The sequence below is a fragment of the Homalodisca vitripennis genome, chromosome 2, assembly GCF_021130785.1.
Source record: "Homalodisca vitripennis isolate AUS2020 chromosome 2, UT_GWSS_2.1, whole genome shotgun sequence".
Taxonomy (NCBI): Eukaryota; Metazoa; Arthropoda; class Insecta; order Hemiptera; family Cicadellidae; genus Homalodisca; species Homalodisca vitripennis.
The window spans coordinates 106,431,094-106,456,743 of record NC_060208.1 but is presented as its reverse complement, the minus strand read 5'-3'; the positions used below and the strand labels follow the sequence as shown (position 1 = coordinate 106,456,743).

The 25,650-nt window shown below is 33.4% G+C and overlaps 1 protein-coding gene across 1 annotated transcript in view; it reads right to left on the bottom strand.

The window, feature by feature from the left end:
- Nucleotides 1-25,405, bottom strand: part of LOC124354509 (class A basic helix-loop-helix protein 15-like) — a 39,533-nt gene extending 14,128 nt beyond the window's left edge. The window contains exon 1 of the mRNA XM_046805022.1: nucleotides 25,262-25,405. The gene's annotated coding sequence lies outside the window, so the exon portion shown is untranslated. The remainder of the gene's footprint in view (nucleotides 1-25,261) is intronic.
- Between the last annotated feature and the right edge of the window lie 245 nt (nucleotides 25,406-25,650).

Sequence of the window (25,650 nt, the reverse complement as noted above, 5' to 3'; positions counted from 1 at the left end):
GGGTATACCTGTAGCATATACTCACGGGAACTCAATATTATATGCATTAAATACATTCTTAAAGATCAATAACTCCAGTCCTAATAACGTCCCCACAATTTGGCGTTTACACAACGGTAAATTTACCTTCACGGATATGTATTAAAACATATATATTGACATGGATTTTTAAACTTCTTCATACTAATATAGTTTTCTGTTAGAGTACCACTAATACACGAGTGAATAATGTAGAACTTTAGAAGTTAATGGTTAAATACTTTTGGAAGTATTTAAACATTTTTATTTAAAAGCAAATTATTCAAACCAGTGACTACAGTTGTCAGTTTACCATGTGCAGAGAGACTGCAGCCTTGTCCGTAGATCACGAAGGATATAGTTTGTCTGTTTTACGACTAGCAGTAAGATGAGATGATCAAACTCGTCAGTGAAAGGGAGTTTTATCAAGAAAAGTGCTTCTTATCAAAAGGGAAGAAAACTTGGCACTAGTCCTATTTAAATTGTTTCAATGGTTTATGAAAAGTACTTATTGAAAAGGTTCGTTGGACTATTTATATAATTGTATAACTCTTTTTAGGTTCCGGTATTAGAATATAATCTATTAGCGTCATATCGTTATCTATATGCTACGGCTGTCTATAGATTCCTTAACGCTTTTGACGTTTAAGTACCGCTCACTTTTTGAAATGGTAAAATTGAACATGTTTTTCGGCACTTACTAACGTAATAGAAGGGCATTGTGCTTATAATTGGAGAAATGTAACTGGAAGTAGCCAGATCTTAATATTGGAATATTTTAACTTCCTTCATTTTTCCCTTTCTACAAATTCATTTTTATCCCACATGGCTGAACTCCAATCGCGATTTAGGTTATGTTCGTCGCCGGTTATATTTAGCTGCAACTACGCATAGAAGATTTTAATTTTTTCAATATCAGTGCTATGTGTACTCCTTGAATTATAACCAAGCGCTCACAACATATATTTCGATTTCATTATGTTAATGGTTAAATAATAACTGTTTGCTTTTACCCGCGCCTTCGTAAGCAATTTCCTGCTAAATGACGGGGACGTAACGGGCATATATTTTCATTGGCATTCCAAGCACACTAGATATAAGTGATCGTCGTTGAAAGATTCTTCCATCTCCTGATCCACTTTAGAGTAAATAGACTTTGGAAGTTAGAAGCCACCCGGCTTGCTGTCCTAGTTTGCATCCTTTATTTTCGTTCTTGGAAAGTATGCATATATGTAAACCTGATACAATTATCCGATCTTTGTTCACTATACTATCTCATTTATTTTGTTCGGTCTAGAAATTATATTAATTTTTATATACTGTTGCGATATAAACTCGTTGTCACCTCGATGATTTTCTCAGCCCTCAAAAATTTTGATTATGTATCTAGTGCATTACTCTGTGATTCCCCTAGTACTGTTGAAGAGCTCGCTTGTATTTTACGTAGTGAATTGATATCATGACGCTTTACCCATGATAGTGCTCGGCCCCTCTGTTTTATCTTTCAGGCACTGCAAAAATGCCGTTCCACAATGTCAAAGGAAACAAATGTATAGACCGCGTTTAATATTTTGTAGTTAAATTTACTTTATAGCGAGGTTTGTAGTATCCAGAATACACTACATGGGTTGGTTTCGTCACTGGCACCATTTGTAAGTTAAAACTATTGTTGTTGCTATTTCCAGTACACTACTACCTCGCGAAACACTCGGAGTTTATGGTTTTCATGGGAACTCCGGAATCTTGAATAAAGTAGACTGTATGAAACAATCTTGTGTGTAAATGCAACGTTGCGCAACTATTGTAAGTCAATCAATATACTACTTATTACTTAGTCATAAATATTGTCATTTGTTTCTTTCATAATAAATTGAGTATGAAATTTTGTTTCATAAACCATATTTTCGTAAAATGAAAATAAGCACTTTTAGAATGAGAAGGAGAAAACGGTTAATGTAATTTGTAAGAGTAAATATATGGTACCAGTTGGGATCAATGAAAGAAAAATACCAACGAAGTACGTACCGCTCAGAACTCAAAATTAATGCAGTATTGGAAATGATAAAAACTTGTTATTTTTAAATAAGCTATGTTTCCACCAACCAGTTATCATGAATCTCTGGATAGGAAACATTTAAAACGTCTTGCGGAAAAACGAGGCCACACAATACCTATTTCAATGTTTGTCCTGCTTGAAAATAAATGTAGTGGTTAATGAAAAATGCAATACAACACATCAACAGTCTAAAGTTCTAAAATGATTCTGGCAATGTATTTAATCAGAATCTACTTAATAATCATGAACCACGCAATAACACATTAATTTCTATAATAATTAGAAAATTAAATTTTAATGGGACGACTTCACTTTAATTCTGCTGGATGGATATGACGGAATATGGCGATTTTTAGTGGACACACACTCCTGTATTATTCCCTTTCCAAAAAAGAATATCTATCACAAGCTAAAGTAGGAAAACAACATTTAGATTTACACAGAAACTGTGAAATAGCCAATGATAATTATATTGAAAACAATTACAATTTAAGATAGAATATTATACAATAATAAATTAGAATATAATATAAGAATATTTAAAATCGGTCCATGTAAATTGTTACATATTTCATACCGAGTTTGGTACTTATTACTTTGTAGCGTGGATAACAATATTTGTTCTGTACTTTCTCTTAAGGAATATACAGACAAAATGCTTATGCTAAAAGTATTTAAAAGGTAGGCAAGGTATACTTTTTCTGGGAGTTCCAGTTTAACGTTTGTCAAGATTCAACAGAATTATATGAAAGAGTTTCATAATTTGTTTAAGGTTTTTTGGGAAAACGTCGAACAGCTCTGACTTGCCAGAACACTCTACACAACAATGTATAAAGAAACCATTATATGCCTAGCCACGTATGAGAAAGTACAGTAGTCTGATCCAGTTTCAGATTGCGTAGGTTGGCATTCTGGAAGGTGAGAGGGAAAGGGAGAAAGTTCCCGCCTCCCTCCAGCGCCTCGATCAGCTGATGTAAATCGGTCACCTGGCAACCTTCCCCTCCCCACTCACACTTTACTCTAATACAGCCGCCACGTAACCTAATCTAACCTTGTACAGTTGCAAGTGCAGCATTCATTAAAGTTGAAATTCCCTTGCATTCTCCGATCATGTTTAAATTTTCAAATTCGCGAGATATTTAGTTAACACGGTATTTAGAACATTAATACGTTTCCAAATGCACTTTGTTGCTTTGAAGATACTTTGAAACTAATTTTGCGATTAATAATATAATTATAATTTATCGATACTGTTATACAGTAATACACCACATGTTATCGAACTCTGCAGTTCAGATCTTCAGAAAACCCAAGCCTCCCAGTTCTTGTGAAAGTCTCAACAGACAATAATGTCGAAATGTCTTAACTAAAAAATGTAAATTCTTAATCCAAACCGCATCCTTGACAAAACTAAATTCCAAATAGTTTTAGGGGTAAGTTGTGCACCACGAATCTTTCGATAGAAACTCTTATAACTGGTTTGCTTCAACAGTCGCTTTCCTCCGAACAGTATTTTATTATCGTCATGAACTTCTTCTGTCTTCGGCAGCATGACGACCAAGAGCACCGGCCCGCGGTTATGGTGGACGACGTTCTTCTGGATGAAGCTGAATCCACCAAGTTCCTTGGAATGTACCTTGACCGAGGGCTGACATGGAACACCCACGTTGAGGGCGTTTGCTCTAAGGTTGCCTCGGGCATTTATGTCCTGCACAACCTTGCAAACTTTTGTTCTTTGGGTGTTTTAAAACTGGCCTACTTTGGTCTTATACATCCATATATGTCTTACGGCTTGATATTGTGGGGCAGTTGTTCCAAAAACATGTTTCAAAGAGTTTTTAGATCACAAAAGAAAGCCGTTAGAAATTTGTTAAAGTTGAACCCCAGAGAGTCGTGCAAAGACGCCCTCAGGAGCCTTGGATTACTGACTTTACCCTGTCTCTTTATTTTAGAGGTTATCCTGTACTGTCGACTCAAATGTGAGTTGGAACGGGGCAGGGATGTCCACCAGTACGGGACTAGAGGCAGGGGCAACTTCCGGCTCGATCAGCACAGAACGACGGCTTATGGACGCTTACCGTCCCAAGTTGGTGTCAGGCTAATCAACAGGCTCCCTGAGGGTATTAAAAATTTAAACGATCCCAATCAATTTAAAGCTCGACTAAAACACTTCCTGGTGTCAAAGGCATTTTACTCTGTTGATGAGTTCATAATGGGCCGCTGGGATGAAAACATTAGAAATTAATGCAGTTATTCAAGAGTATTAACACATAACCCGGTTCTGATATAGATAAATAAAGACCGAATGACATCTTTATGACATACTGTGTTTATAAAAAATAGGCCTAACAATTTATGATGATTTTATTTTAAAGATCAATTTAAGTTTCAACGTTTATGACGCATGCAATGCAATTGTAACTATTGTTAATGCAATAAAGAGTATTATTATTATTAAAATATATGACAGATTGTATTTGTATGTAATGGAATTTAAGTTGAAACTTAAATTGAACTTTAAAATAAAATCATCATAAATTGTTAGGCCTATTTTTTATAAACACAGTATGTCATAAAGATGTCATTCGGTCTTTATTTATCTATATCAGAACCGGGTTATGTGTTAATACTCTTGAATAACTTCATTAATTTCTAATGTTAAGTACACACATATGAATTATTTGAATTAGAGGTTCTTCTAGACGTTGGTAACAAATTACGTCACGTGACTAAATACAAACGTTAAGTTATTTAAGGACATCATTCCATTGCATACCGCGTATAAACAAAGTAAGCTGATGATGAACAAACTTTTCTTAAAATTAGTGTTTAACAGAACAACACTGTAAGTAGCTTTCTGCATATTATCGGTTTAGTTTATTTGGCAGCCCTAATCAGCTGTTTATAGAGGCGGAAACAGGTCTTAGCGCACTGAACAATGTTGTATCTAGCCGCTTCGGGATTTTACTTTCGACCAAAGAAATAATTCGAATAAAAGGAGAAAAGGAAGATTAGAGTTTCTCAGAGGAAATAAAAGAATCACAAGGCGGGAACTCATATATATTTTAAAGTTAAAAGCTTGTCCCAGGAGATAGGCTCTTGAAATGAGAAGTAGAACAACGGTACGTTGTATCTATGTCTTCGTGTCGAATTGACACAGTATAAAATTACACTTTTTGTAAATGTACACCCCCACTATGTTTTGGAACTAGTGTTCAAAACTATATTCAAATTAACACCCAATAATACGATTTTTACTGAACTGTTATTTTAATATTAATATTAAAAGTTACAAGACCTAATTTTTGAGGTTTGATGACAACATTAAGTTTTGTTTTTAAGAGGAAAGACTATTTAGGTTATTTAGTAAATCCAATCGCTTTTTGTTAATATGATCTATATAGCTGTTTTTGGTATGGACTAACATTATATATTTCTTATGTTAATAAGTTGGTTAAATTTACTGTTTGATGTTTTTTCAAAGCTTGTTTCTTTACAACTAACTTGTCCGTCGAACAGCCGACATTGAACGTTGAAATTTGCAATTAAAATCGCTAATAGCTTTAGTAAAGTTATATGTTAAATAAAAGGTAATATTGTTATCAAACATCGCAGTGCACTTAATTGTAGTGCATAACATGAAACAATAACAATAGACTGACTACCTCTTCACATAGGTTACACTAAAATCTTGTAGTTTAGGTGTCTCTGATGTCGAAGCTATCATATCTGGGGTACGGACATGACCCCAGCCAGATACCAGACGCTGCACTAAGAGGATGATGAACTGAAGTTAAACTGAACATTCGCAACCTATTACGCTTACGTTGAGCAGTTACATATATAAAAATGGCGACCGCAAAAATTAAATAAATACTCCTATTTTCTTATTCATGAAATCTTTCACTTTTGTCAAATACAATGTAGTTGAAGTATTAATTAAAATTGGTTAAATTCAAAATCTATAAATTCTTAATCAGCATCGATTTTATACCATAATACATATTTACTTTGAATATCAATAATCATAAATACAAGGACGAAGGTGAAGGAATAATTGGTTAATATATAACATTTTAATAGGATTTAAAGGTATACTGAAACCAGGAAGGGCAAATTGAAAGCAATAAATGTACCCTGTGGTATGTTTCCTTTTTTATCACTAACATGTTAATTTTCTTGGAACAAAGTTGTCACACCCTTTCATACTTACTTGGTATCTTACACGTATTTTACATTTTTGGGGCAAATACTTAACCTTTTGTCTATTGTCCAATATTCGCTCACGACATCAATCCATCAAAATTAATGTCATCTACGAATATCACCGACACCTACATCAATTAAAAATGTAAGCGTTTAATGGAAAAAACTACACATTTACTATGAGTGTGATGTACAAGGCTATATTGTACTTAAATAGACACCTGTGTCTTCTATTATTATAGTGTTGTTTTCAAATAATGTAGGGTATAAATCCCTGCTGTAAGGGATTTTGAGGCTATCCTGTGATGATATCACTCCATATATACTAGTAGACCACTACATGAGAAACTTTGGGATGACCTAACTTCCTGCACACTCGTAAATTGTTGATTATTCCATTCATCATGAGGGATTAATGCCAGATTGTGGTCACCTAGTACACGGTGTAGCAACCAATGACCTTGTTCCAGGGGCGTACCTATGTGGGCGTCGCATGCTGGAGGGGGGCATACATCAGGAACATATCCACTATATCGTCTCGAGCGTTTGTAAAATAACATACGTTTAGCTAAGTTAGAGTGGATTAAATTTATATGATAGCTACTAATATTCAGGAGTGATTTACGAGTTAAAGGCAAAATCATTTGACAACAAATATACAATTGTATACATTTTATTGTTACTATTTATTGCATAAAGAATTAAAAACATTTTCTCTTATAATATTTTAATTTTTTTATGAACATATCGTATTGTAATAAATAAAAAAGATAATAATTTTGCATGTCTCAAATTAATTAAGCAGTACAGCAATTCTTAAAGTCCATACTTTCTTAGATGTAGCCTATATGCATAAAAGAAATTAAATTCATATCATAATATTATTAATTATAAATTATTTCCGATATAATTATTTAGAAGGTATAAGTAAATTAATTTTTACTTATGGTTTAACGTGTAAAAGTAACCTGTACCGGGTATTGTCGGGTTGCGGTCACTTGTAGTTTCAGGACAGACGAGTACCCGGTACAAGTATCTTTTTTAGTAGTCCTGACTGATCAATTGTCACATTATTGAGTATGTTGCTAAGCTCTGAGCAGCTCTGTGAGAGTTTGTTGTCATTCGTTGTCACCACGAGGCAACGCCGCCCTGGGCAGTCCGACGATTTGCGCGTTAAAATGAGCGGTTGCCGGTTACAGCAAATTAACAAAACCTACTCAATTTAATCTGAATTAATAGTTTAACATTTTTAATAGTGATTTAAAAAATGACACGCTCGACATAATGACTAAAAGCTTCATGATGTGACCAGTGCCGAATTTTGTGAGAATAAAAGTTAAGATTGTAATTTAATAATAACTTTATTTCCATACAGATTAGTATATTAGTATTTAGTGTAGGTTGGTAGCATTTTATATAACAAATTCTAAATCTATATAATCAATTAAAATATGCTTTGATCTAGTATATAAATTTGGTCTTGTCAAATCACAAATTTCCGAGTTATGAATTTTCAAATTTGCAGTTTGGTTGAATGGCACCCTACACCGCCACCACTGGTATTTGTCTCATTGTTGTCGGTATAAACAATGGAAGTTATTGTTAGAAATAGTTTTATATGTAGAAAGGCAGAAATAAACAAGCTAAATTTACATATTACTCCTGTTATTGTGGCTCTATTACTTAGTTTGTGGTCAACTTCCAAATTCGGATATCTATACCTACTTTGTTATCCTAGAGTAGATTTAAGAGAGTAATTTAAACTTAACTATTTTGTAAATTATATGATTAAATTTTGTTTCAGTTAAATAAACATAAATTTATATATCCTCCTTTATATCCTACACGCTGATCCTCTACTTTGCACCACTTGGTCTTTTATTTACAGTGTAGTACTAAAGTACTATAAAACAATAATTGTAAGATAATTTTTTAAATGTATTATAATAATTTTTCAAATAATATTTCATTATTTCAAAAATTTTACCCCCGGGCCCTCTTGCCCACTTGGGGGTGTTTCTATACAACTGACTGCACGTTGATTTTGATACCCCCCCCCCCCAAAGAGGATTTCTGGTTGCGCCACTGTAGTGGAACGTTATTGAACTGGGTTTGTCATGTAGGCTACACCACTACTGCCAAAAGATATGACAGAACCATAATATTTCACAGACACTATTGACACTGTATATTACTATACCAGAACACTGTGGTTGTAAGTGTTTGACAAGAGCTTCATGCAGACAGGTTTGACGAAACCCTTTTTGGCTGAGCGTTAGCGAACTATCAATCAGAGGACTGAATTTAAGTAAAATATGATTTATGTATTGAATAAAGCCATAATTATTAACATATATAATCGTTTAAACTAACCCCCTCGTATTAGCAATCTGAAACTGAAGACGCTGACGAGAATAATCCAGTCCGAATCAAAACAACCAAGACCAAGACCAGAGCGACTTTCTCTTGTTTTTCTATAGTAAATATTTGATACTGAACGCCACGCCCGAGTCAGTGTCGTAATTCGAGGTCAGACGCTCCACCCTCGCCCCCAGAACTGCATCGCTCGCTAACTACTGCACGTTTGGCCATTTCTACTACACTGAACCTTTCGAACCCGTCTCAGAACAAGCTAAAACTCGTACTAAAGAGTTATATTCGAAGAGCAGAATAATTATGTAGTTTTTATGTAATATAAAACTTAGTGACCAAACACCCTTAGGTAAAAACTACTTAGGCATACTAGGTACAAAAGTGCTCATGGAACGTTTGTGTTTACTATCGTAGATTACTGAAATAAGTGTTAAGGCAAAACGTTCCCGTTTCACATTGTCGATTAGAGATAACATTGTTATTTTTTAAAACCTATGTATGTACTACAACAATAGTTTGGTTTTATAATTATTTAAAATGCCTTTTTTCAACATTTTAAAATTAAAGCAGCCAGTTAAGTAGAAATGTACAGCGGTATGTAGAAATACACGAATAAAGTATCTGCACGCAAGTAAATCTAGACTTAATCATAATAAAGTCTGCTTTGTGTTAGAAATTGTATGTATCAAATTACTGTAATTCTAATAAAAATGTATTATACTGCAACCATAATAAAAAATACGATTCCTATAACAAAAAAATATATCGTTAGTTTTTGTATTGTACGAGTATACACATTACATACACGTATGCAACTTTTTCTAAACAACTTCTACATATAAAACTGTCCTTATTCGTGCCTTTTTTGCATAGAATTATTTAAAAAGTTACCGTAAGAGGTTTTTTCTTACAGACTTGTGGCAAATACAAAAATTGTAAATTTCCATTTCAAAGGCTTGCTAATCTAAAAGGATAGTAGGTATGTAACTTAAAAAAGGTTTTATGCAGAACACTAAAAGAAATCTAGTTTATATGGTCATTTGGTTTGAAAACACATTTATAGTGTATAAACCTAAATAACTGTTACAGAACTAAAGAGATTGTGTCCAAAAAGATGTAAATTCAACAGAAGATACCATATTTTAATAGTAATAAAGTTCATATTAATACGATTCCATTATATTCTGTTTAAAAATTTCTATTGAATTCTGAAATAAATATATTCGTACATGCCTATGGACAAAATACATATTTACACACAATTATAGTATAAGTGTAAGCTGAAATTAATAACGGTCGAATCACTCCAATTAAAAGAAATAGTCCACTAAAGTTAACCATATAAGTAGATTTATAATGCCTAATGTTAAAAAATGAAGTTAGTCAAATGGACATTTATTCATTAAAATAATCCAAAAATGTTAGTACATAATTAAGGTACCTTTAGAGATCCCATCAATACTCTTAACGTTTCTGAAGGAGAGAGGTATGGGATTCTGATGTTTTATGAATCACTTAACTATGACTTTTTCCAATTTATAATAACACGTTTAGTTAATAAACATCTTCTTTAAACTATGCTAGTTAGGATATTTTAAAATAATAATTTTGATTTTTTTTATTGGAGGATCAATATCTTAGAGAAGTAAATGAGAGCGGAGCGTTTGGCCTTGCCACCATTTTGATAACCCCCACTTCTCACACATTGGCACATACGGGAAATTCCATGTGTTCTGTTATTTACCATCGTTATCGACGGTGTTGTTTAATAATTTACCTCACTGTTTATCCATGTAATAAGTTATACAACAATAATTTTATGTAGTTGGAAAATTTAGTATATCATTGTTTACATTCATAAACCTATGTTTAAATTAGGTACACTGGCAATATACATTTAAAGTTGTTTTAAATAAGTAGAAATAATTAATCAAGTGAATCTTTACGTTTGACACTCTCTTGTGTCTGTCTACGTAGGCTAATAGTTGTGTTAAAAAGAAGTATCTGTAACGATTCATTTTATTTTTTGTTTTAATTTAAAAGATTTATTTTATTTGGCCCATTTGATTGAAATTCTATTTCAATTCTGTTTCTTGATAAGATTTAAGTTATCACGGGTTTTCTTTAAATTTGACATGGTCGTTTTAGGCCTACTAGACCCGCTTTTCTATAAAAGTTATGACATGTGTTTGTCCCAGGTTAGGTCAACGTTAACCTACGTTATGTTTTAAGTAAAAACTTATATAAGTACAGATAGATCGATAGATGCACGAATGTAAACATTGTATCTCATGCTCACCTGTGCGAATGGAGTGTAGAATGTTTATTCTATTATGTACGAATTAGTCAAATGGAAATTTATTCGTTAAAATAATCCAATAATAGTTCAAAATGTTCGTACACAATTGTGTACCTTGAGGTGTTCCAGTCAATATTCTTAACGTTACTGAAGGAGAGAGATAAGGTTTGTATTTATTATCGTAGAATAAATATAATTAAGACTATACATAACTTAACCACAGTAGCGTATATAACAAGGGAAAACGCGTTTTAATACTGACAATACTTCAGGATTCAATCTAATATTTTCTATAAATTGATGTGATTTCAGTTGCAAATGAATAACAGTAAGTTACGTTTATATCGGCTCATTATCTGCCTGAAACGGGTGTAAAATTTAAAGTTCTGGGATGCAAAAATTCTACATTATGAACATTTACAAATTACTCTTAATTAAATACCAAATTTCTTCTGAATTTTCCTTGCTGGATTTTAAATACTTCAAACAAAATTTTATTTCTCAATGCGACGGACAAATAACAACTGAGTATAGAATTTTGTGCAGGCAAATAAACAAACCAACAACGCCATCACACTAAATGAGTAGTTAGTCAGGGCCTAGTATCATGATAGTATATGATACTAGGCCTTGGTAGTTAGCGTTTCAGTTCATTTTCCGAGTTCGAATCCTGGTTCCGGAAATATTTTCTCATATACATAAAAGATACTTACGTACTCTAGCCTGAAGTATTTTGATTATGTTAGTTATTGTCGCCCGTCCATGGAAACAACGTATATACAATTTCTAGATTCATCTTAAAACTAAAATAGATGTTATACACCTTCCAGATGATCATATATGAATATTTGGCACCGTTGTTATTAATTACTTTTCAATTATTTTATACATTTTCGTCAGTATTACACACGTCACCCATCAACAAAAACGAGTTCGCCAACCTTAAAGAAATAAGTATCCCGTGCTGGCCGTACACAACCATTGTAAAATACGACCCACCTTATCACAATTTCTTATCACTTAGTGTTTGAGTTTCACCCGTTATTTATTCATACAGTTGGCGCTATTACACCTTTTTCTAAACAGTCTTTTATTGCAACTTATATAGATAACTAAGCACACGGTTGAATTTCCGCCTCATGGTTCAGTAATACAAATGAAAATTGCCTCGTAGAAATTAAAAAATGGTTGAATGTTGGAATGTTTAAAATAAAAACACGCGTGCTAATATTTTCCCCGTAGTATCAATATAAACAATATTATCTTGTAACACAATTCAAGTGGTTATAATATTTTAGGTACTTTAATATTCTGTCTTAAATATTAATATTTTATTTTAGACGCTAACTGTTTTACAGCGTCTAATAAAAGATCTGACTCAATGTTTTTCAGTTAACTTTAATACTAAATCAAGAATAAAATCCTTGTAATATTCAGATTTCTACCGTAGATTTGTCAAAACATAAACTAGTAACTCACGTAACTGTCCGGTACATACTTTCGGTACCGCCAATGACTTAAAAACCCATAATGTACATTTTAAAAATTAATTATTTCCTACTAAGTACATACTACAGGTCGTCTAAAGATATAAACAATGGATAGTTGTAACCATTGTCGCTTAGGGTCTTTGACTTATCGGTTATCATGAAAATGTTATCCAAGTAATCACCTGATGTTTATTGATTGTCCTTCTCAGCCCTGACCATGATAACCTCTGGTCGTGTATAGCGCGATGATTATAAAGTCCAGCAGTAATTTGCCAAAGTGATAGTAATTAGTCAGTGTTAAAAACAAACATTGCTGACTAAAATTAACTCTAAGTCTCCCGTAAACTGCTCAACTCTGAAAAAGAACTCGTTAACTTATTGACTGAGCGTTAGTGAAGTCTATCGCTTAGTACGCTGATAGGATTTTTCTATTGTCTGCCGTGGGGTAATAAAAGTGTTCTTTTTATTTTATGTCTGTCTATCTGTCAGTAGGACATCTCGAGAATGGAATTAGCTCTATAATTTAAATTTTTCATTCAACCTCAGCCGAAGCCTGTTACGTTACACGTGGTGTAGCGGAGGAAAAGGCAGCCATCTAAATGTTTACCTAATTATACTATAGATATATTATTACTTTAGAAATAAATAGGACGTATGTTTATTTATTTATAGGCTATATGAAATAAAGATAATTACAGTACATTATTTCAATATAAAAATTGTGTAATATCTTAGTTTTGAAGGAATAACGCTGTTTACGTCTCCTCAAGAAATAGACTAACAGAGCATTCGAATTCTTGTCAAATTTGAAAACTTAAGATACGCAGTATAATAATATCACAATTTTTGTCTGATTAGGTTGGGTAAATATTACCACAACATCGATATTCTATTGCAATATCTCTAGATAACCACCACTCGATACCCCATATTAAGACGCAAGCGGTAAAAAAACTTCAAACTGACCACTTTCTAACCTCAATATGACAAGTGGAGTGATGCGTCGCGGTGCGGCGATTTTGCAAGCTTTCCACGGTGAAAAACTCAGTTTCTGTTCCACCGTGTTCCAGAGGTTTTCATCACCACGAGACAGATTAGTTCGCTACGCTCTCTCCAGTTGCTGACAATGTGGGCTAACGGCGCCTGGTGGCGTAGTCGCGTAGTTTCGCGTTACCCGGTCTGCCGGCCCTTCATTTACGTGTTTTACTACTTCCGTTTCCGGCGGGTCAGCGGAACGTCGGACTCGGACTATACCTTTGGTAAGATTTGAGGTTATGCAATTTATCTCAAAGGTTTAACCCTTTGAGTGCCGCAGCGTCTACATAGTAGATGTTGTTAAATGTGCATAAATTGCCGGCATCTACCCAGTAGATGATTTGTATTTAATTAATATCACATATAGTTCATTTTTGTTTTGACAAATAACTTATTTCACGGCAATCTACAAGTTTCGAACAATCGATTGTGATTGATTTTTATTGTTCACCGCCCCCTTGTAGTTATTTGCCATCAGAAAAAAAACAGATGACGCAATAGTTGGTCAGCTGCTACCTTGTTGCCATTAACTACACAGGTTGGTTTGTTGGGTATTTACATTGTGCTAGTTTCGTGTGTTTATGCTGAAAACTGTTGTTATTACTATTCTGAAATTGTTTTCAGTAAAACTTACAATGCATTTATAAACTTCTTTTTTCGTGTTTAGTGACGTATATTTTATTGTTGGATTGGTGATGAAGTAAAACGCAAGTTCCAATCAAACTATTGATTTTAGGTGAAGTAAGGTTATATTGTAGGCCTGTGTATATTTTTATATACTTTTTATATAATTAGTATTTTACAGTCGTCTTACTTCATTGAGTGAAATAGGATAGTTATAATATTGTTTCTAAACTTTTGACAAACTTGAACAAAAATTGCTTTTTGTTGTATTTTGTATATATTGTAGTATCTGGTTAAATATTACTGTAACACACCATATTATGCATGATTCTTGTTCAGTCTTTCATATGGTGTAGCTAAAAAAAATTAAAAAAAATATTGTATAAATAAAATTTTAATTCAAACTTGAAATTTATTTTTTTTCATTTTTTAGTTTTTTGTTATAACCTATATTCTTTTTGTGTAAATAAAAATAAAGTTATAATATTATATGGAAAAAATACCTTGTTTTATAACACACAAACTAAAAAAAAATTATTCAAATCGGTTGAATATTTTTTTTAATACAGTTTTTTCCACACACGCTTGCAAAACAGAAGGAAATGCTCCGGCAATTTATTCGTATGACTTGGGAAAATATGCTGTGGCACTCAAAGGGTTAAAAATGTAGCCTTGGCAGGGAGGCTCTACTTAAAAAAAAAAATATATTACCAGTTCTCCATTTGATCCAGTCCGGACATAATTTTATTTTACTACGTAAACAGAACAGATCGAAATTAAATAAATGTAATGTTCCCAGCCTGTTTCAACAAATGAATATTTAGTTCATCGCTGTACAGTAAGATATAAGTAAGATTGGTCGAAAAATTAATCGACAGTGTAGTTAGTTGACAAAGAACATTTTTTAAATAAAATCATATCAAATTTTAAGTACCGTATTGTATGGTGTAATCACATACATAGATATAACAATAACTAAGATTCCTAAAACATTTAGGCTAGCAATTTTCAACTAGTTACTATCTAATCTATAATTACAGCTAACAAAAGAGAAAATATAAACAAGTGTTCCATGAATATCGGCAGTAGTAGATAAGCTATTGTTAACATTCTAAGTAATTTATCACTTCCGTCTGTTTCTTTATCTATGTTAAAAGCCGACTGAAACTTCCGGTATACTAAAATATCGTTGAGTGGAAAGTGTTGCTTATCGAAGCCTAATTTGATTATTGTGTAGGCTAAATGTAGACTATGAATCTAGATCTAAATCTAAATTTCGTAATGTGGTGTCATAATATTAGCTGCTAAAAATACTTTTTATATTCCAGTTATGAAAAAGTTTGCCGACTTCTGGAGCATGTATAATACGTTTGTTAGTTAAAAATAAAAGTATTTTTGAAATATTATACCACTAAATAGCTTAGTAAGAGGTGAGGAGAGATTTACGAGATCTGACTTCTAAAAATGGATAAGGATAAAAATCTAGCTAGCCGCAATAAAAACTCATTTTACTGTATTTCGATATGACATTCTTCGTATTTGGGAATGAGAAACGTTTATTATTGGTGACATATAATGGAGTTCAACTATAAAGTTCCAATTAATTTTTGAACAGCTATTATTAAACCATAACAGTTGGGAAGTTGTTCGTTCCAAATTTTGAGATATTGCCCCAACTCAATTTTTACATAAAAAATTATTTTCTCTGCGAAAGATTGTTAGCGATACAAACAAGGAATTGGTCTTAATCTTCATCCCTTTTCAAAATACTAAAAAGTTGGAATATTTAAAGTATTCATCATTTTTATATAAACTTAAATAAAAAAGATAACAATCACAGTTAAAATATATATAAAAAACTGTATTATACAAAAATAGCAAATTGTATGTAGTTGTATGACAATATGGAAAACTGTATAAAAAACCCCTGGTGCCGGAAAAAGACTCAAATCTACAAACTCAGCTAATAAACATTGTAAATCTCGGTTTTGTGGAAAATTTCAAACACAGTTATCGACCTGTTATCGTAATGGTGTAAATTAAGAAAATCACGTCCCTAATTCCAGTCCAACCGATTCCGACAGATTTGAAATGTACAATTTCTAGGAATAAATCTTAACTACTGAAATATTAAGCTCGTATAAATTGCTGGGAATAGCTGGTAAATCAGATTAGGTTAAGAGCGTCATTAACAATACCGATACTGATAACACTGAAGAGGGAACAACAGGTGGGAGGAGGAGAAGAAGAAGTCGAGGCCACGAAAACAGCTGATCTAACAAATAATGGATACAGCGTTTGATTGTGACGTGTTCAGTTTACATTGTAGAAATACTCTGCCAGTAACATTCCTTCTTAACTAACGTCTTGTCTTTAAACGCCTTAGGCAGTATTATAGAAATAGAGTACACCTTTTTCAGATTTCCGCCAACCTTTTGAGACTGAAACGAGGAACATCAATGAAAAATAATAAACTTGTTTTATTCTGTCGAGGTAGATAATGGCTTTTGTACAATTTGGTGATCCAAAGAGGAGCAAGTAACGATCATTCAGACTATTTTGAAATTCGCTAGTAAAATGGATGGAGATATTGAATTGTTTTTCAGCGTTACACTGATATTGTGAGTGAAAGAACATGAAAAATGGAAGAAAATGGTTGTAATTGTGTAGACAATAGTAATGTAAATCTTAGTGAAACACCAGAGTACAACGGCTTTTTGGTGAGAGTGTATCGTGTTAAAAACCGTCTGTCGAATTATAAAGTGATTAGTCTTCTACTCTTATCTCACTTATTGTTTACTCCATCGCCTTTCCGAGCTTAAACAATTCGCTTCTCGATTACTCGATACTTGATTCTGGAGTGACGGCTTCTACAAGTTTTACACAGGTTGTGAAACATAAACTTGGGATGATGGAAGCAAGAAGGGACGCGTAATTCACAGTCATGCTATGAAGTGAACACGAGCATCGCAGTTAATTGATCTCTTCTTACTCAATTAACTTCACCAAGAGAGAGACTATGACAATAGAGAGATACGGCGAGAAAAATCCAAAGCCGCAGCAGTCTTCGTCACACTTAAGGTCGACATCTATCATCACTGTAATACCGAAAGGTAGAGACAGATTCCATATTTATTTGATTTTATTAAACATTAAGTTTTATTTACATAGGGAAATGTAATATATTTTAAAAAATTTGGAGTTATTTTAAATTCCATTAATAAGAATATGGTAATTCTAAATAAATAAATACACAGTTAAAGACAAATTTATGTCCTAATACAATAATGTTCCGATGAGTTCCATTCTTTGCATTAACGACGGCCCGAGGGTTTCCCAAGTACTTATATATGGTCAACAACAATTTACAGTCCTACCACGTGGCCCCAAACAGCCTTGACATTGAGACCTGTTTTCTTGAGACGTCAATAATCCATACTTTCACTTAATGCTGTTATTGCTTGTCATATAGAGGTAGATATGGCAGCCGGAAATATACACTGTAGAGGAAATAAGGTATGGGTAAAAATAATTATATATGGTTGTGTGTTTATTCGGCTAAAAATTATTATCCTATTCTCTTTGACAAAATAGGTAGCCTATATCACCTGTCATAGCACTAATGTTTTGAGTAGCGCGGGACCTTGCGCGGGACCACGTCACCATTAGATAGCGAAAGGACAGACTTCTGTGTTGAAAACCGAAAGAGAATCGGCAACCCACTAATGCATAGTCAAGATCGGGATTCCCATGGTCTTGCCTCTAGGTACAACCTAGCACTTTCTTGGTTCCATTTGACAATTTATTCAATTCGCTGAGTGATTATCGATCTCAGCGGATTAAAAAATATTTAATCTTATAGTATAACCTTATATTTATGCAAGCTTTATAATAGTACTGATTAAGTATATCAAGATTATCAAATAAATGCTTGGTCAGAGATGAATACATTCTAATAACAAACATCGATTGCTGACGTAAATTAAGCTTAAAAATGAAATGTTTTGTGATATTATAACATTAATGTTGCTTAACACTTTCGACAGGTTAGATACATGAGTCTGGAGGTCCATCGAACGGAACCGATCTTGTCGAACTCGTGGGGTCGACTGATGAAGAGGTTGACAGGCGAGGTCGCCACGAACCGAGGTCGAGAACTAAACGCAACACGACTTTGCTCCATTTCCGTCGGCGAAAGCTCCTGCCTCCCGTGGGTTAGGTGGGTCAGTTACGTAAAGCGTCTGGCAGTTGCACAACGCTTAGCCCAGTAACTCCACCGTATCTGCGGACTTTCTCCTAAGAGGGAATCGAGGGTGGCATCCTCCTAGATGGTGTAGTTGGCTCCAAAGGTCGGAATGTATACTATGTGCGGAGATTTTAGAAACTTGTATAGAAACATCGTCTAGTTTAAGACCTTACCAGTCCGGAACAAGCAATACCTAAATAGTCTAGAGCAAATTTGGTAAGTCCAATAAATACATGAACACTTATTGAAATATTGGACGTTAACAAAAACGATCCATAGGTTTCTGTGTCATGTGAAAGTGCGGCACTCATTCCCGCATTACCGATCCAATTCCTATCCAAAGTACACATTTACATGGAATATATGTACCCATTATTTGACTCTATATAGAATATACAGCTCAGAACCAATAGTTCCCATTACAGCCCACAATATTATCTCGAGAACGTTATTTTTAGATTGGAAGTCCAAATCAACCAAGAACTGATTGCTTTGAAATTGTGAGACTATGCATTGTTTTTGTTAATTTGTAGTAGATATCTAGGTTTGTGATTAAGTTTCTAAGCTGATGAGTACAAAACTATAATTACAGAACTATTTTATTTATTGCATCAGTCTACTGTAAGAAGCAGGCTTCTAATAAGGCAAATACCGAAATCCTCGTAGCTTAGATTCTTCATAAACCTGCTGGATTCCCTCAGTTGCTATTGTTCATTGGGCTATTTATTAGACACACTTGATAACATCTTAGTTACTCAAGGCTACTTCAACAACAATTATACTTATTCTTCTTTGGTGTTCTTAACATATATTACATGATGCTTAGACTAATTTTATATATTATTCGTTACTTCTCATCCAAAGCTTGATGTCCAGAGTCGTATACATTAAAAAAACGATTTGAATGCGTTTTAAATATGGTTCTAGTTGTTTCATAATGGTTCCTAACTTTTTGACAGTTACTTTGTAAGTGATAAATCCCCACTGTAAGAAAACCCTTTAACAACAGGTGAAAGGCGAGATAAAGCTTCTTGTATGGTAGAGGATAAAATTATCATAAAGTAATTCATTGCCAATCCGATACATTAGGCTACTAATAAACTCGTCTTTGGATGCCCCAAGGATTAATCTTAATTCTCTTGATATTGTTACAATTCAATGTTAAATAACAGGAATTGTATGATTTTCAACGATACTTCCAGATGAAAGAAGATTGCTATTAATTGACACAAAAAGTTAAATAAACCCAATAAATTCAGTTCATGATATAAAACTTTCAGTAAAACTGTATTACTCTTACAAGTTTTAACGTTAACATTTGTAATTCCGTAGTTCTCGAGCGTGTGCAGTCAAACGTCACGGTTGTTAACGTATTGTATTTCACGTGCTTGTGGGTATTGGTAATTCTAGCGAGTAAAATATGCGTATGTATTTTAGATATTCACACAGTTTTTCACTGTTAGCCTGTTGTGATTTTTACTCTTAAGGATGAATGAAATGTTCCGATTCTATTGGAAAATATATTTGCTTAATCGAATTAGAGCCTTCAGACATCTTCACAAATGGTAGTATCAAGTTCAGGCTTTTGTCACCTGCCCCACATTAAGAAGACTCAGTTAGTTATATCTTTCACATTTACTTCAAGAAAAGGAGCGCCCAGAAGTCTTCTTCTGAATGGCGTTACAGAGTAAACTTTAATGTTGGGATGGGGCCAAACCATATTCTTTGAATCTTGTTCTGATAGCAATAATATAAAAGGCTCATTTAAAACTCCAGGAACGCTAGAAAGTTAATGTAATGTTGGGAAAGTTTTGATCGCTTGATCGTTAAGTGCTGTGGTTCATAGTTTAATTTGTCAAAGGTTATGTCTATTATGTATGTTTAACCACTCTGTGCCCTACTGTGGAATATGCGTCCACTTTCTTAATATCAAGACTTCTTGTCTGATTCTCAGTAGGCTGCAAAACTTGTAACTTTCCATCCAAGGTCATTATAGAGGTTTCCCGTTGGCGTACGCGATGCTCTTGCTCGTGATTGTGGAGAGCAATAAGTAGCCAAGTTTATGTGGGGCAGTTCGACAGATGATTTTCATCTGTATAGAATACATTGATTGCTCTGTCAGTCACCAGGAGGTGGAGTAAAACTACGCAAAGCATTAATCAGTTCGTATGGATATTTATGACCCGCTGAAGAGTGGGTTAAAATGTTGTATCTGCTCGCTATTGCACGGTTTGTTGCATTAGAACACTTATTCTTCTATCCCTGCGAAACTCATTTATATTAAATATAAATGAGTTGTTTTAATGCAATGGGGGCATTGAAACAAACGCCCTTTTAGTTGTAAATATCTAAATGATTAAGACATTATAGAAAGTTAGGAATTACCAATACTTTGCGTATTCATGCGCATCTCATGTTTAAAGTCTGAAGCAGCTTACAAAAAAACATTTGCCACTAAAGAGGTTAATTAAGAACTGTTTAATACGAGAAGAAACAGCTGACAATCCGGAACTGAAGCTATTGTTTTACGTAGTCAAAGCTAGAAATCGCTGACGGAAGGTCACCGATTGTTGAGAAGTCAGCGCATTTCTAACCATCATTGTTTACATAACATTACACAAGTGACTGCTCTTGCGTTCCAAACTGGGATCTGCAATTCTGTACAATGTGAGACGGAAATAAACAGTCCACTCGTACGTCGATCTTTGCCTGTTGATTCGCCGACATTGTGTGTTTATTAAAATCTACTTACATTGTGGCGATCAAATGATGCATACGTGATATGTGGCTTTGTTAATAGCTAAAATTCTATGACAATATATATTTTTATGAAGTGTTATTGTTATGGAATGGTACCTAAAAACCGAATGAAAGCAATGAAGTTTATATTTTACGAAGAATCTGAATCATGGATATTAAACTCTTGATTAACTTTTAATTTGGGGACTGGTGATCCTGTCTTTAAACTCCAACTAGGCTCCCATCACTAGGTTCTAAGGAACACATAGGATGTAATATACATGAAGATAGACTCAAAATAAGCCTAATCTCGATACTGAAAGTATCGTTTTAACACATAAATTATTCGAAACACCGCTTTTGTTTAGGCCTTCATTGTTTAGCCTCTCTAGAGTAGAACCCGTGAGTTCTACATTAGAGAGTCGCGGTCGAACCCCCCAGTCTATAGAGCCTTGCAATGACTCGTTGTAGACGTCCTTCATTGTTTAGCCCCTCCAGAGTAGAACCCGTGAGTTCTACATTAGAGAGTCGCGGTCGAACCCCCCAGTCTATAGAGCCTTGCAATGACTCGTTGTAGACGTCCTTCATTGTTTAGCCCCTCCAGAGTAGAACCCATGAGTTCTACATTAGAGAGTTGCGGTCGAACCCCCCAGTCTATAGAGGCTTGCAATGACCCGTTGTAGACGTCCTTCATTGTTTAGCCCCTCCAGAGTATATCCCGTGAGGTCTACATTAGAGAGTCGCAGGTTATACTCTCTAGGCTACGGAAAACTAATCTACTATAAAATATTCAACAATTGACGTACGGGACAAATACATTTACAAAGCCTAAAACAAATACGGAATCAACAAAGGGTGATCATGGCGGTGCGGTGGTGTGGGATCTACGATATGTAAATACAGTTGTTGTGTGTCTATAAAAACATTAATCAACTGGCGTTGTCAGTCGCTAAGACCGTTGCACATTAGAAAAACGAAACAGATTGACGGCTTTTAAAACTCTGCAATAAGTATTACGTCTTCTTCGACTTTTCCCTTGAGATCTGGCAACAGGTTACAACTTCACCGAAACTCGATGTTGCCAATTATAATAGTTATCTCGTCTACTATTACATGGTTCGTAATCAATATTAATTTCGCAGTGGAGAAAAATCATTGTACATATCCACGCTTGAAATGAAACATGTACATGTCGCCATGGTGGCTGACGATTCATACACTGTTTTAATTACGAATTACCTCGTAGAAGTCAATTCATAAAGCTTCTTTCTCAAATGTATGATTTAAACATTTAAATTCTATCAATTTCTTGATTGTATCTTTATGGGTATATGGAGAATATACGAACAGTGAGGACCAACATTTTAAGAAATGGACATAATTGCCTATACCTGCTTTCCGTAGACAATACGTAGCAATAACTAATACGGCATTTCTAGGACCGATACTTTTTTGTCTTTATGTTATTTATGCAAAACCTTACGTTTTTGGGTTTGAAACCTAAAAAATTAATCGAGTACAGATTTTGATGTCGAGATAAATACGTGACGTTTGAGTTTACGTGACGTACCTATAACGTACGGTACTTATAGTAGCTACCCTTCCAAATCATCCATTCTCAGCGATGAACTTTCACTAGAAACTCAGGACATCTTCAACAAATTACTTAAATGGGGTTTTTGGTATTATGTTCAATCAGTTTTGTTCCGTGTATGTGTGTCTGTTTGTGTTGTTTATCTAAAATGTTCAGGTTTCTTAACGTTTGTTAATTCCTATGATGGTTTGTGAAAATTTAACATTTAATATGAACGTAATTTTATTTAATGAACCATTTTTCTTTTACACATTAACAACGTATTTTAAACATTTGTGGATTAATAGACAGGTGAAGCTCAACGAAGATGAATAATTTATTATCAGGTATTTTTTCACATTTATTTTATTCGGGTTTTGTACAAATTTCCTGTAAATTCTCCTCTTTAATTTATTTATCAAACTAATAATATTGAGTTATATGTTGTAGTAAGTTAAAAATTACGGAGCTGATACAAATGGTTTCGGTATCCAGTGACTGATGTCGTGGTTTGGTATCTGATCGATTTGTTCTGGAGAAGGTAATGCAGTTTTACCAAGCCAATTCATGCTTCAGTAAAAGGTCACACATTAATAAAATAAAGTGTTTATTTTTGTAGAAGTTGCGTTGTTATGGCTTATACATCTTATCGTAAAGTCTAGTTGGATGGCTATACTTATAAATGTAATACGATTTCTTAAATCAAATAGTAATTTAAAATATATAATGAAGTAAGCAAATTTACACCCAAATCTGTATATCCTGTATTATAAAACAGATATATCAATGTAAAAAGCATTTTATTCCCAATAATGAAAGAAGAATAAAGGATACATTTGTACAAAAACGGAAACTGTAATGTAATGTAATGTGTGTGTGTGTGTTTGACTCTGAATTGGATATGTATAATTTTATAATGTAGGTTTATCATGCCAATCAAACTATTTTATAGCGACAGTCGTAGGGTATTTTTTATACTGTAACTTCAAACACTTGTCATGTTATAAACGTTGTCAAAAATAAACTAATACATTGGAATAATTTACAAATAAATAGTCACATTAAATAATACAATAAGTCATGGAACAATATAGAATGGCACTTGCAGTTGTGTACAATTGTAGTGATAGCCGGTTCTAAAGAGGAATCAAAATTGCTGCTATAAAAAAATTTGATTAGTAAGACAAGCCTTAATTATAATATGTAAAGTATATTAGTTGTCATATACATCATATAATTTTTTTAAACAGTGAAAGTAACAAATGTTCTAATGAGAAATCGATTTTCGTCATATCCAGAAAGATTATTTATATTATTAAAGTATTAGCGAATTAGACTAAATATAGTTTAGCCTATTCCAGTAAACAACACTAACGACCAACCAACAATAACATTTGGGGTACGAGAACAACTTTACGATGACATAATAGTCTGTGTAATAATAAGCAATTAAGATAACGTAATACGTCCAAGGAAACAAATAACTTCTATAAACATAGAACTCGCTTTTATTGCAGTAAAATACTCGATGCACGAACGTCTATATATCCTATGTTTATAATCGAATGAGAATGCTTATGACGGTTAATCCTTCAAAATGTATGATTGTAATTTTATTATTATTATAAGATGATAATTGTACTGCATTGGCTTCTCGTTTTTCGGATAATCCGTTATAGGACAGGTTTCGCTGACAGTAAAGAGGGCGAGTATTAATTATGTTTTATGTGTAGTTTTGATCTAATTTTTAAATAAACATCCATTTGCCGGCACCGATGTTTTAGGATTTCTGGGATTTGTCAGTTCACAGTAAAATAACTGGTGAACAAAATTTAAATTTTCCTCAGCAGCTTACTTTGAAAGAATTTTAAGTTACATATTTATAGTAATTATTTTAAGCCTTAAAATTAAAAGAAAGGAGTGCTTACCAATATGCTTTATTATAAAATAAGAGAGACTGTAGTCATATTCAACAACTTCAAAAGGGAAAAATCTAAAATTAAAAATATAATATACAAAAGCAATTAGTTAAAATCAGTGTAATTAATTTAATAATTTAGTTAACTTACTTTTATTGAATACCACATAATACTTCCTTCAAAGACGTTAAATTATTGTCTTTAAAATTTAACTACAATAGAAATACAGAATATATTTAAAAATTGAAATAGTTTTGAATAGATCCCCAGAAAAAAGTATAAATTTTATCGATTTAGAGCCGAGAACGTTAATGCATTTAGTCGCCACGTATTTGTATCAAAATCTTTCTGAGAAAAAAAAACGTAATGATAAAATAGCATTGAGTTTATTTAAACACTACACTATTAACACAACAATAAAATATTTTCTCTGAACAATGACACAGTTGATAAAATTATATTGAAATGTGAATGATAATGCAGTTTATGAAATTCCATTCAAAACGACAGAGCAGTATTTTAATTTTGTTCTGTCTACTATTTTCTAGACTCAATAATGTTAAACTTCAGCAAATTAAAATAATTAAAATCAATAAAACAAGTAATAATTTCGAAGTAAACCACTGTTTTAATTATATAGTATATAGACAACTGATAAGAAATTTTATATTAAGGATACTTACAGGAAGCAATGAAGCACTTTCACTTGTATGAATGTATGAAGTAAACTGACACGGGAGCAGCAGCAACGTAGCAGAGGCACAGCCTGCCAGATCACAGCGCCCTCTCGCCGCTCAGGTGGGAACCACACTGTTACTATCACGGCGGCCGTGGCTAACTGATTAAACAAGAGCAGAGCAACAATCACCTACCCCCCCCCCCCCCCCCTCATACTAACACCTGATACAGGGTTGCTTTCAGCAGGCCCGCTAATTTCATAGATGATATTTTAAGATCTAACAATTATCTTAAATTTAAAGTTTGCAAGGCCTGACACAAGTGATTTAGGCTGTTGATTATAACGTTTGGTATTTTTTATAAAAATTCATTTTTCCTATATATATATATATAT